The following is a 13,368-nucleotide window of genomic DNA, read 5'->3' as shown; positions in this document are numbered from 1 at the left end:
TTCGGTTCTTTATAATGGGTACGTTTACAGTCTTCTTATTTCCTCCACCTCTATCTTTCTTCTATTCTCTGGAATATAAAATCCACCTGTTCTACTCCATATGCATACAAAAAAGGGATAAAGGCGTATATATTGAAGTACTATTTATTAATCCAAATAATTAAAACATCCATAAAAATTGTCAACAAAATGATTGTCACCAACATGTTTCGGAGCCTCTATCAAGGTGTCTAGATAAAGTCTCATATAGAGCCGAAACATGTTGGTGAGAGGAGGAGAGCAGTAATCCAGGTGGAGGAAGCAGAAGACTGTGGTTCTAATACAGGACCTGAAGCAGTTCCAGTGCCTATACCCGGGAGGTTACTGGTAAAGCTTCTCATATGCTTGTAAGGGTGTGGTAAGATAGCACCCCATTCATTCTGGTACGCTGCTCTGTTTGTCAAATTGGTGACAATTTTTATGGATGTTTTAATTAATTTGATGACAATTTTTATGGATGTTTTAATTATTTGGAAATCGTTCATTATATTGTGTAGTGGATACACAGCATTAGATTACATAGAGAATTATTTCTTCAAGAGTGTCCCAGAAACGCTTTTTGCTAGTTTTTCACAAATTTTATGCTACGTTCTGGCTAATATTATGCAACTTTTTGGCTAATATTATCCTACTTTTTGGTTAATATTATGCTACTGTTTTGCTAATATTATGCTACTTTTCGGCTATTATCCTACTTTTTGGCTAATATTATGCTACTTTTAAGCAAATACATTTTGTTAGTACAGTAGTAGTGTCGGCAGTGCGAAAATACACTTGCAAGATCTGATGCCACTCTAGTGAATATGTGTTGCACTGAGAGCAAAGATGAGTGAAGACACATCTATAGACAGTACATTTTAAGTGAAAGACCTTTTGCAAAACAACTTTGCATAAAATGATTTGCACAAACAAAGAATAATTTAAATCTGATAAACTTTATTACGTACAGAGCACAAATTTCTACAGTTGTTTTTTTTCTCTTCTGTGGTAGTTCAATCTGCCCACAAAGATTGCATGTACAGTTGTTTTCAAGAACTGGTCGATCAAAATCTTTAAACCTGGATAATCATATTTCTGAAAGTTCTATGTATTTGGCAGGTTAGATTTTCAAGTAAAACAGTAAACTACAATGCAATTAATTCAACAAAACATTTGTATTAACATTTTAACATGAAGTGAATACTTCAAAACAATTTATAACAAATAAAAATCATATAGTAAACATCAATACTGGCTTAAATATCCATGCTGAGGTTGTTTCTGTCTGTATTTTGGAAAGTAATTTTGCTTCTGAACTGTATTCCTATAAAGTAGAAAACACAACTTACATTCAGTGCTTTATTCTGTAAATTTATCTACAGATGTAGCGACATTCAAATTGAAACTATGTAATACGCTTAGGAATGGACACTGACCATCGATAGTTAAGAACAATCGATGACTAACTACCGATAGCCAATGGTATCAACACTGATGGCAAAGACCCATTTGTTCTCCATCGATGACTGACTGGGAACTGACATTTTTTCTTTCCCAATTCCCAACTGCACAGAGCTTAAGCCCTGTCTCTGAAAGCCTGCTAAGACCCGCCCCAAAAAATAAGTGCTTGATTATTTTTGTTTACATGCAGTACAGTTTTCTACCATCAGATGCATCACTGGATTTATGAGATTCTGTTGAAAATAAAATGTTTAGTACAAATGTATAATCAGCTCGAGTTAATTCCCTCTAAACCAGGGAAAAAGAACATGGGTTCCCTGCAATAGCAAGTGGTGGTTATGCTATTAATTATTCAAGGAAGAATGTATGATTCCTGATTATTTACTTTTTACATAGTACTGAACTTTCAAAAGTTCCCAAAAACAGCCTGTACAGGGACTACTGTATATCCAAATCTGACATGCATAATTTTGGAATGACAGTATAATAACATATTGGTATCAATTTAATGCTTGATACATCTGTATATAATGTATTTAATTCCATAAGTCTAAGATAAAATATTTACATTTCAGAGATATTTTGCATGTCTATAATAAACTGACTTAAACATCCAGACAGAGGTTATGACAGTTTAATGAGGTGTGGGTAAAGGTGACACATGTAGTCACCTATTTTGAGATAATAATGTTCTAAACATCAAGCATTACAAGCAATACAATTTCAGAGCTGCAGTGGTACACAAATAGGTGCTTAGTTTTGCCAACATAAAGGATGCCCATTGCCATACATGTAAAAAAAAGTGCCCATTGCCATACATGTTAAAAATTAAATAAGGAGGGTAACAGAAGAAAATTTGATTTACGATAGACACTCATGCATATTAAAACTTTCTGCAATACATAGGTTAATTTGGGTATTTTTCTCATCACAAACTGTTTACAATCTTAAAACTTCAGACAGATTAACCTTGTAGATTTTTTAGAATATATATTTATACTTAGGATACAATTTAAAAAAAAAAATTGTAAAAGGAATAAGCACAACAGAGGGAGTGGCTAGCTAGGCGAGGGTGTGTGTCGTGGTCAGAAACTACGGTTATGACGGTCATGTTCAGACTGAGAATCTGTGCCTCCATAGGGTGGTGCGACCGATGGTGTGCCTTACTATGCACAGTGACGGATTATTGGAGAAGCTGGTGGACATCTCAGTAGGAAGACCAATGGTCGCGGCTACAACTGAGTTCATCTTTAATCAGGCCCAGATTCAGTTGATTTGAAAAATATTTTTTCCTCTGCAGTTGCGTCCCACCCAAGCAGAAGCACCCAAAGGCTAAAACTTTGTGAGACTACCTCCGCTAGTGGACGGCCATGTCATGCCAGTCAGCTGCAGGACCATTCTCCCGAGAAAAGATTACAACAGTTTAACTTGGGGCATGAGCAGAGACTTGAGTACATTATATTTTATGACCTACCTAATGGGTGCTTCTTTGTTCTTCATGAAAACCAGCTTGACTGACTGCAAGGTGCCTGCTGCTACTCGAGGATTTGCAGGTACCCAATTTAGTGAAGAAACCTCTTCTAAAACAAGTCACATTGAAGTCAACTCCTGGGAAGTGGACAGGTTAAAAGTGGAAAAACCTCTACTCCAGGACAGTACTGATAAGGCCCTGCCTTGCTGGCAGAAAAAGAAACAGTGCGGTTCAGTGATTGGTACTGTACTCCAAGGGTTACTTGGTAGGTGCTTTGTGCAGTAAACTTTCTGTTTTTTTGTTAGCTGAATGTAGCCTAATTTCAAATTTATATATGTACAATCAAGTACACTTATACTTTTTCAATTGTTTGTCTAAATAATTTAGAATCCTTAAAGGGGGATGTAGTCAGCATCCCGACCGTCAGGATGCCGATTGTCAGAATACCGGCTCTGGAATCCTGACGGTCATCAGAATACTGGTTCCAGAACGTCAACGTTAAGTATCAGGCTTAGGTGTACTAGGGAGAGGGTTAGGGTGCGGGGCGAGGGTTAGGGATAGGCTGCGGGAGGGTAGTGTTAGGCTTAGAAGTCCTACCTAAATCTGTCGGGATGCAGCTGTCGGTATTCTGACCATCGGCATCCTGACCGTCAGGATCTTGTGCCAGGGGTTATAGCGGGTCGGAACGGGCCAGTTCCACCTCCTCCGACCCACCTAACCCAGGCGCCCCTGGGAGGCTCCATTTGCTAGGCACCCGCTGAGATTTTGTTACCAGCGGGCGCCCGGCTCCCTCCCCGCAGCGCCATCGGCAGCTGGAAGCTGGAGCTCATGACGTCTCTCCCACAGTTCAGACTGAGGAGCAGCCAGGCAGCAAAGGCGGCAGCGGAAGCGGGGCTTAAGTATTATCTTTTTTTGTGTGTAAGCGGCTTCACAATAGGGGACATTACTACGGGGGGCACTACTACTGGGAGCATTACTCAGGGGGCACTACTACTGGTGGCATTACTCAGGGGGCACAACTACAGAGGGCATTACTGAGGGGGCACTACTACTGGGGACATTACTGAGGGGGCACTACTACTGGGGACATTACTATTGGGGGCATTACTCAGGTGGCACTACTACTGGAGGCATTACTATTGGGGTCACTACTACAGGGGGCATTACTACTAGTGGCACTACTATTGGGGGCACTATTACAAGGGGATTACTAATGGGGACATTGCATAGGGGGCACCACTCCTGGGGGTACTGCATAAGGGGCACTACCACTATGCGCACTGCATAAGGGGCACTACCACTACTGGGGGCACTGCATAAGGGGCACCACTACTGAGGGCACTGCATAAGGGGCACCACTACTGAGGGCACTGCATAAGGGTCACTACAACTACTGTGGGCTCTGCATAAAGGGCACTACCACTATGAGCACTGCATAAGGGGCAATACCACTACTGGGGACACTGCATAAGTGGCACCACTACTGAGGGCACTGCATAAGGGGCACTATCACTACTGTGGGCTCTGCATAAGGGGCACTAACACTGTGGGCACTGGATAAGGGACACTACCACTACTGGGGGCACTGCATTAGGGGCACTAGCACTACTGTGGGCTTTGCATAAGGGGCACTACCACTACTGGGGGCACTGCATAAGGGGCACCACTACTGAGGGCATTATGTGTAAAGGGCACCACTACAATGGGCATTATATGTGAAGGGCACTACTGCTGTGGGCATTGTATAAGGGGCACTACTACTGTGGGCATTGTGTATAACGGGCACAAATGTGGGCATGGTGTAAAAGGGGCACTGCTGTGTGTCATACATGAATAAGTGACACTACTATGTGGTGTAATGTGAATCAAAAATGTGCTACTGTGTGGCGTAATTTGTATTGGGAATACTATGTGACCACGCCCCTTTATTTTGAGACCATGACGCTTTTTTTCCGATGTGCGCTGTCCCTTTATTGATATTCCACCGAGAAGGGGCGGTGAGTTTCACCACTTCTCTAGGATCACTTTAAGCACTGCCCATACCCAACCCTTTAGAGCAGGGGTGGGGAACCTTTTTTCTGCAGAGAGCCATTTTGATATATATAACATTATTTGTGGGCCCGGTGCAGGCCATTCCCCCTCCGCATGACATCACACGGGGACGAGGCCACAATCGCCGGTGATTACAGCAATGCCCGGAACATCCTGAGGATGCTCCGGGGAGCTTTAAGGGCAGCGGTCTGACCGTCTGAAGCATCCTAAGGACTCATTCTTGCTCAGTGTGCCATTCTAGGCACCCTGCTAGCCAAATGTCAAAATCAGGGGTCACCAGAACGGGTCGGGTACATAAGGCAATTTTTAATTCTTGGAAAACTTTCTCCGCTTCAGGACCCCATTCCACCATGATTTTTTGTTTGCCCTTGGTAAGTTCAGTAAGTGGGACCGCAATGGTGGCAAAACTGGGTATGAACCTTCTATAGTATCCAGCTTCTCACCTGCTTCTTATTGAGGGGTCGTGGCTAGTTCTGTATTGCCTCAATCTTATTGAGCTGGGGTCTTATCAAACCTCTGCCAATGGTGTATCCCAGATATTTTACCTCCTCCATCCCTAGACAACACTTTTTCGGGTTGGCTGTCAAACCTGCCTTAAAGATGGAGTCTAACACTGCTTGTACTCTGGGTAAGTGAGACTGCCAATCAGGACTATGTATGACCACATCATCCAGATAAGCCGCAGCATATCGTCTATGGGGTCTTAGAATCCTATCCATCATTCTTTGAAAGGTAGCAGGCGCCCCATGTAGCCCAAAGGGTAACATCTTGTAATGAAACAACCCTTCTGGTACAGAAAAAGCCATTTTTTATTTGGCGTTTTCGGTTAATGGCACTTGCCAATACCCTTTGGTTAGGTCCAGAGTGGTTAATTATCTTGCTGTCCCCAGCCTTTCAATTAGTTCATCCACCCTAGGCATCGGGTAGGCATCGAATTTTGAAATACTTTTCAGCTTTTCGGAAGTCATTACAAAAACGCACACTCCCATCGGGCTTTGGAATCAGCACAATGGGACTGGACCACTCACTATGTGATTCATCAATTACCCCCAATTCTAAAAAATTTTTTAATTTCCTTTGACACAGACCCTCTTTGGGCTTCGGGCAACCTATAGGGCTTTAGGTTAACTTTAACCCCCGGGTCAGTGACAATGTCATGTTGGATGACCGTGGTTTTTCCTGGCAGGCCAGAAAACAGTACCCTATTTCTGATCAAAAATTCCTTGACCTCCTGCTGTTGACTGGCTGACAGGGTTTTTATCACTGTCACTTCGGGTACCACGGGACCTGGGTTTACTGGAGGGGCTTGGACGGCTGACAGTGCTGCTCTATCCTTCCAGGGTTTTATCAGGTTCACATGATATATCTGTTCTGGTTTTCTTTTCTCCGGCTGGTAAACTTAATAGTTGACCTGTCCCACTTTTTCTAAGATCTCAAAAGGCCCTTGCCACTTAGCCAACAGTTTACTTTCTATCGTGGGAACCAACACCAACACTCTGTCCCCAGGAGCAAAGTTTCTTAACTGTGCATTGCGGTTATATACCCTCTGCTGTGCTAGTTGGGCCTGTCCCAAGTGCTCTTTAACCATTGGCACTACAGCATCTTGCATCTGGGAAACATGTTCAATCACTGTTTTATAAGGACTGGACTGCCCTTCCCACGTCTCCTTGGCAACGTCTAGTAACCCTCTTGGATGTCTCCCATAGAACAAGTCAAGAGGTGAAAACCCGGTGGAGGATTGGGGAACCTCTCTTATGGCCAACAGCAGATAAGGCAACAAATAATCCCAATCTTTACCATCTTTGTCGACTACTTTCCTTAACATATGTTTTAAGGTCTTGTTAAACCTCTCGACCAAACCATCGGTTTGGGGGTGATAAACCGAGGTCCTTCACTGGTTAATCTTAAACAGGCGGCACAACGCCTTCATAACTTTTGACATGAACGGGGTACCCTGGTCAGTTAGTATCTCCTTCGGTATTCCCAACCTGCTAAAAACATGGACCGGCTCTCTAGCAATGGATTTGGTTGACGTATTGCGTAGCGGTATCGCTTCCGGGTATCTGGTAGTGTAGTCCAGAATTACCAGAATATATTGATGTCCCCGGGCAGACTTCAACAAGGGTCCCACCAAGTCCATAGCTATTCTTTCAAATGGTACCTCTATAATTGGTAGTGGGACTAGAGGACTTTTGAAATGTGGTCTGGGAGCATGATACTGGCATTCAGGGCAGGAGGCGCAAAAGTCAGATACGTCTTTATGGACACCGGGCCAAAAAAACCTCTGCACGATTTGCTCAGTGGTTTTCTCTACCCCTAGGTGGCCTGCCATTATATGACAATGGGCCAGATCTAACACCGTTCTCCTGTAAGCTTTGGGGACTATTAATTGTTTCACAATCTCCTCCCCTTTCTTAGTCATCTGATACAACAGATCCTGACATATTACCATGTAAGGATACGTCAAGGGACTATCGGGATCTACGGGTTTACCATTGACAACCTTGACATTCTCCATGGCTTTCACCAGAGTAAAGTCATTTAACTGCTTTACGGCAAAGACCTCTCTTCTGAACTCTAAATCCAGCAGACGATCAACGGGCTCTACAACACTTGGCGAGCCACCATCACAGTCCGCATACTCTAGTTCACCAATCATACTAGAAAATGGGAACATCTCTGACTCTGCCACTACATCAGTCACCCTTTCAGACGAGGCAGGGTGATTTACAACTGTGCAAAACCGGCTTTCCCACAACTTCCAGAAGTGAGCAAATTCTCTTCCCAATATCACATCATACATTAAGCCTGGTACCAAACCCACAGAGACTACCGCGGAACCACATGGCGTCTCGATGTTCACTTCGGCAGTAATATAATACAGAGTATCCCCATGTATGCATGTTACACCAACAGTTTTTCCCTTATGCTTCAAAGGGTTCACCAGCTCAGTTCTCAAAAATGTAACCAGGCTACCAGAGCCTCTACTCGGTTGCCTTCCACGGTGAGTACACACATGTGTTTATCTGTTTCAGCCTGCCGGTCAGCAGTACAGGCTGGCTGTGCAAAGAAAGACCCCCTGCGGTTGACAGAAGCAGTATCACATTGCATGGGCTCAGAGGTAAGTGAACAATTAGCTACTATATGGCCGAAGCCACCACATCGGAAACATTGAGTCACATTAATGTCTAGTCTTTTGCGGAGTAGGAACCTTCCTGGCCTGGCAGGCCTGTCTTCAGGTTCCCAACCCTCAGTCTTAGGCACATTCCACCACCCTTACCATTGTTGATGGGATTTCGCTGGTGCACCATTGGGGATCGGTGGGGCAGACTCATCAGCTCCTCAGCAGCCACGTACCTCTCCACCAGTTCAACCAACTGCTGGTCCGCGGACTTAGGGTCGGCATGGCTCACCCACTTGCGAAAGGATGCAGGTAGGGATCGCAGATACCGGTCCATCATGAATCGTTCGACGATTTGTGGTCCTGTCAGCAGCTCGGGCTGTAGCCACTTGGTGGATAGATGGACGAGGTCGTGGATCTGTGAGCGTGGAGGTCTGTCCATTTGGAACTCCCAGCGGTGGACTCGTTGGGCACGAACAAAGGTGGTGACTCCCAAGCAAGTTAGGATCTCCCGTTTTAACGTCACATAGTCCTTAGCATTGGCCAGGCATAAATCGTAATAAGCCTTTTGTGGCTCCCTGGACAGGAAAGGTGCCACCAGACTTGCCCATTGCTCCTTGGGCCAACTCTCCCTTTCGGCTGTTCTCCCAAATGCGGTGAGATATGCCTCCACATCATCGCCCGAAGTAATCTTTTGTAGGAAGTGACTGGCTTGTATGGAGTGAGTGGTGGTCGGAGGACCAGTAGTAGCATCTCCAGGCCGAGCGACCAGGTGCTGTACCACCTCCTTAAAAGCCTGGCGGGTTTCCTCGACGGTGACTTGTTGCTGCCTCTGGGCTGCCTCCAAGGCCATCAGTTGTACATTGGTAGTTTCCTGCTGAGCTGCCGTAGCCTGAAGCAGGGCTTTTACAACGTCCTCCATTTTACCTCCAGGTGCTGGTTGGAAGCTGAACCTTGCCTCTTTGAGCATTGGCTGACGCCACCTTCAGGGATTCAATAATCACGTGTCTGCTCCTTTAAATTTTAAAGGACAAATTTTTCTTGCTGCACTTTTCAGTGTGTGCTTGCCCGCATTCTCCACCAATTGTAACAAGACCGGATTAGGGGTCCCTCTCCTGGGGTAGATGGACTCCCTCTTCACACACACAGCAGCCGGAAAAATAGTACACCAGTCTGGGGTCTCGTACTAGCTGGTCGGTACCAGTCTTTACTGTGCAACATAAAAGGAAAATAAAACATAAAAGTAAAACGCTAGCCCGTCTGGGCGCTAACTAGACAAGAGGTTCCCTCTCTAAAGAAATAGTGGGGCCTACTGCCTCCACCATCAACACAAGCATTTGCACAAGACTTATAGGTAGTTTTCACCAAGTGTCTCTGAGCCAGCCAGTCTGCTTGCTCTCCCAGGTATGAGACACTAGCTTACAATCACACAGCCTATATCAGCCAGTTACAGGTGCAGACCCTAATGAGCCCGCTAACAGGCCAAAAAGGCCAAAACCTGGAGAGGCGTGTGGATTGAGCCCTCCCTCTCCTCACATCCACACCCCCAAGACCCAAACCGGCTTTTCAAAAAGCCGACACTCAAATCTGCTTCACTGCAGACTTTTCTCCTGGGGTTTTTTAGAACACATAGGTCAAAAACCTAGGACAAATGTATCTACCACTGACCACTTTACCAGTGATCCTATCACATTAGGTATGGTGATGTCTATCAGCAGCAATAATTGCTTATTATTGCATCAACAAGAGATAATGCATAACAAGAGCATCTACATATGCATAATTAGGAAATGGAAACATGAAAAATCAGGCATGAACACTAAATGAGCCTCTTTGTTAGTGAGTCAATATAGCTATGTTGACTAATTTGTAGAATAAAAGAAAACTGATGAGCAAATTAGGGCCAAAGTGAGATAAACCCAGAACTTGTCAAAGATATACCATGGGCCTGATACAGAGATGAAGGCTAATGTGTTTTTACGCAGATTGTTTGCCACTGCACATGTGTATAAGCTGCACTGCACGCACGCTGCAATTGTCTTGCGATTCTGTACACACACAGAGGATCCATTCACAAAGTGAGTAACAGGAAATCAGCATTTGGGGAGGTAACAAGGGGGTAGTCAATAAAATGCAGACGTGTCTGACCAATTAAAAACTGTTACATGGGTATGCATAAACTAGCCCTTGCGATCTCCTAAGCAGCATGAGAGCTCTCTGCGTGTCAGGACAGCTGCCGAGTCACCGAAATTTATGCAGGTAAGCGTCATAGTATGCATATGAGAAGGCAGTGATGGGCGTCCTTATGCTCGGGTAAGCTTTGGAACTATTAGCATATTTTTACAGCTGCGTTCCGTGCGAAATCGTAGCTGCGATCGCATTAGTGTCCATCTCTGAATCAGACCTGTGTATTTAGTTATGGATTGGTGGAGTGTTTTTGTATCACCATTGCTTAATGTGGTAGGGGGTTGTAGCAGCTTGCAAACCAAAGAAACAGAGGGAGTAGTAGAGCCTGTGAACAGTCACAGGGCCACAAGGAGTTACAAGAGACAGGGTGGGGCACAGCAGTGAAGCAATAGCTATGGTGGGGTTGAAAGCAGGGTAGAAGAGGTAGGTGGGAAGGGGCTAGGCTTAGGAAGGAGGACTTAGAAGAGTAAAAGTAGAATAGATTTGATAGGGAGCAAATTTGATTGTGTTTTTTGGACTTGAAAATTCTGCACCCATGTAAAAACAGGGCATTAAGTACCCTGCACAAGCAACTACTGTATTTAATTTTCTAGCAATCGGGAGAAAGCGCGTGGGGCACCCTACCGCCTCTAATTTAATGATCATATATTCACGTCATAGGAAGAGGGGAATGGCTAGTGGAGCGGATCATTACAATAATAAGGAATGTTACAGTAATGAAGGAATGTTTTAAATTGTGAATAGAACATTTTACATTGCAGACGGGTCACAGCAAGGTGGGAAAGCACTGTAGCTAGTGGCCATAGGGTAGTGAAAGCAACGGCCATGGGGAAACCCCCTGTAAGTTAAGGTTGAAGAGCACCACAGCACCCTTGTAAGGGGTCCACATTGTGCATAGCTAGGTGAAGGTGGGATCCCCAGGGCCTGGTGATGGGGGTCCCCCAAACAGTTTATGGTATGGCGGAGCTGGCATCTGCAGTGCTGTTTCTTTGCTAACATCTTCCTGACTTTTTGTTAAATTAAATGGTGTCAAAATGTCCTGCATCACTTTCTTTGTTTACTTGTGTCTGTTTATAACCATGCTACGCAAGTTATGTGCCATTTTGTTCCGATTTTACTCTATGTCCAATATGTGTCACTTTGGTGTTGTTTTAAATAAAGACACGCAGTTAAAAACTACACTTCAAAAACACAACTGAGAGCAGTATGCAATGCAATTTGAGCATATTCAAGCAGACAATAGCTGACCAAGCAGATGTTGATTTTGTTCTCCAATTAGCATTCCTTATTTGATATAAATAGCTTGTGTGTGCTGATCTTTGGCATTTGGAAGAAATTATGTCATTTGAACTTTAACAATGAAGTAATCTCTCATGCTTGACAAGGAAAATTGTCTTCATATTATTTTTAGAGCAGAACAAGACATGTCTTATAGTGCAAAAACAAATTAACTGTAATAAATCTAGTGTCATGAATTTACAAAAAATGCAAAGAAATGCCTTATATGGATGATAATCCATGATCAGGACTGACAGGAAGACAACATAACAGATTGAGTTCTTTGGCACATCAGTCTTAAAGATGGCCCCTTCCGACATCTGAATGTCTGCCGCAACAGACAGCAAAGGCTGATGCCTGCATGCATACTGCCCATAGCCGTTTGCAAGAGGTGTTGTATGATATGTCGACACATAATGTCGTCATTTATCAAGTTGACATGAGAATGTCGATATGGACAAAATGTTGACACTGACCGTGTCAATTGTCATCATGTAGTTACTGATGAAATGTCGACATGTTGGAAAGTTAGCATATCATCCCTGGTGGCCCAGTGGTCACTTACCTGCCTCTGGCAGCTGCAGTGGCTCCAGCACGGCTTCCTGGTCCTGGCGGTTATGTGACCGTTACTTCTGGGTCATACCTCGGATCCTCCAGAATTCCAGTATTCTATTCCCTACCCCTCCTTCTAGTGCCTAACCCTAACCCTACTGTAGCCTAACCCTAATGTCGACATTCTGACAAATTTGCCATTTTACGTGTGCATATTCCTAGAATGACAACACTGTGTCTGTTGATATTTTAACAATGTCGTCATTGTAAATGTTGATCTAATGACTACATTCCGTTCGCAAGCAGACTGTCTGAGAAGCTATAAAGCAAGAAAAAAGCCACTTCTAACAAACAAGGCGCCAACTCATCTGGGTTAAACATCATCAGCCTTAAACCATTCAACGATGGAGAAAAATTATATTCTGTGATTAAAGTCATCTTTGTTTATTTGTAAACACAACTCCTCTACGTGAGATGTTTTCCACATGAAAATGAATGCCCAAATTATGGTTTGGGTCTGCACATGAGCAGCAGGTGCAATTCATCATCATATTGTCGACAGGATGATTAATGGGCAAAAATATTGTGACGTTCTCAGAAACAGGCTGTTTCCTTCAGCTAAAGAGAGGTTTCCAGGTGGGGAATTAAGTTTTCAGGTTGACAACAGACTATCATTGTGCAAAGATTGTGGAGAAATTGTTTGAAACCGTCATGTTAAGAGAATGCAATGACCAGGGAAACTGCCAGACTTCAATCCACTTGACAATTTGAGGCATTAAATTGGCTACAAAATCTCTAAAGCCAAACCAAGAAAAAGTGATTGAAGCTCTTATAGCCATGCCGCAATTATGGCTAATGGGGGTGGGTAAAGCCGGCCCTAGGCATATGCATTCTAAACAAATGCCTAAGGGCATTCCATGGCTATGCAGCTACCTCCGTTGGTACCGCGATTGGACTCCGATCGGGCAGCGCACTTAGGAACTCATTCAGAGCCGCTTGCAAAATATGAGGGCTTGCTCTGAATGAGGGCGGCTGCTTCACGTTTTAAAATTTGGCCTCCTGGCCGCTCGCTACACCTTTAACGAGTGACCAGGTTAATGGTCGCGATGGTCGAGACCATCGCGAACCATCGGGGCTTGCGAAGAGACCCTTGTGGTAGGGTCTCGTCTTCCGCAAGCCCCAGTGAACTTTCGGCTCTAATAGAGCCGGAAACTAACCGCTGACATCA

At 44.2% G+C, this 13,368-nt stretch overlaps 1 protein-coding gene across 2 annotated transcripts in view; it reads right to left on the bottom strand.

Annotated features, from left to right (window-relative positions):
* Positions 1-1,026: 1,026 nt before the first annotated feature.
* TEX14 (testis expressed 14, intercellular bridge forming factor) overlaps positions 1,027-13,368 on the bottom strand; it is a 377,640-nt gene continuing 365,298 nt past the window's right edge. For both annotated transcript variants that reach the window (XM_088449540.1, XM_088449541.1), the window contains one exon: positions 1,027-1,342. The gene's annotated coding sequence lies outside the window, so the exon portion shown is untranslated. The remainder of the gene's footprint in view (positions 1,343-13,368) is intronic.

The sequence above is a fragment of the Taudactylus pleione genome, unplaced genomic scaffold, assembly GCF_031769625.1.
Source record: "Taudactylus pleione unplaced genomic scaffold, aTauple2 ptg000487l, whole genome shotgun sequence".
In the NCBI taxonomy this organism is placed as follows: Eukaryota; Metazoa; Chordata; class Amphibia; order Anura; family Myobatrachidae; genus Taudactylus; species Taudactylus pleione.
This window is presented reverse-complemented; position numbering and strand designations above follow the sequence as displayed.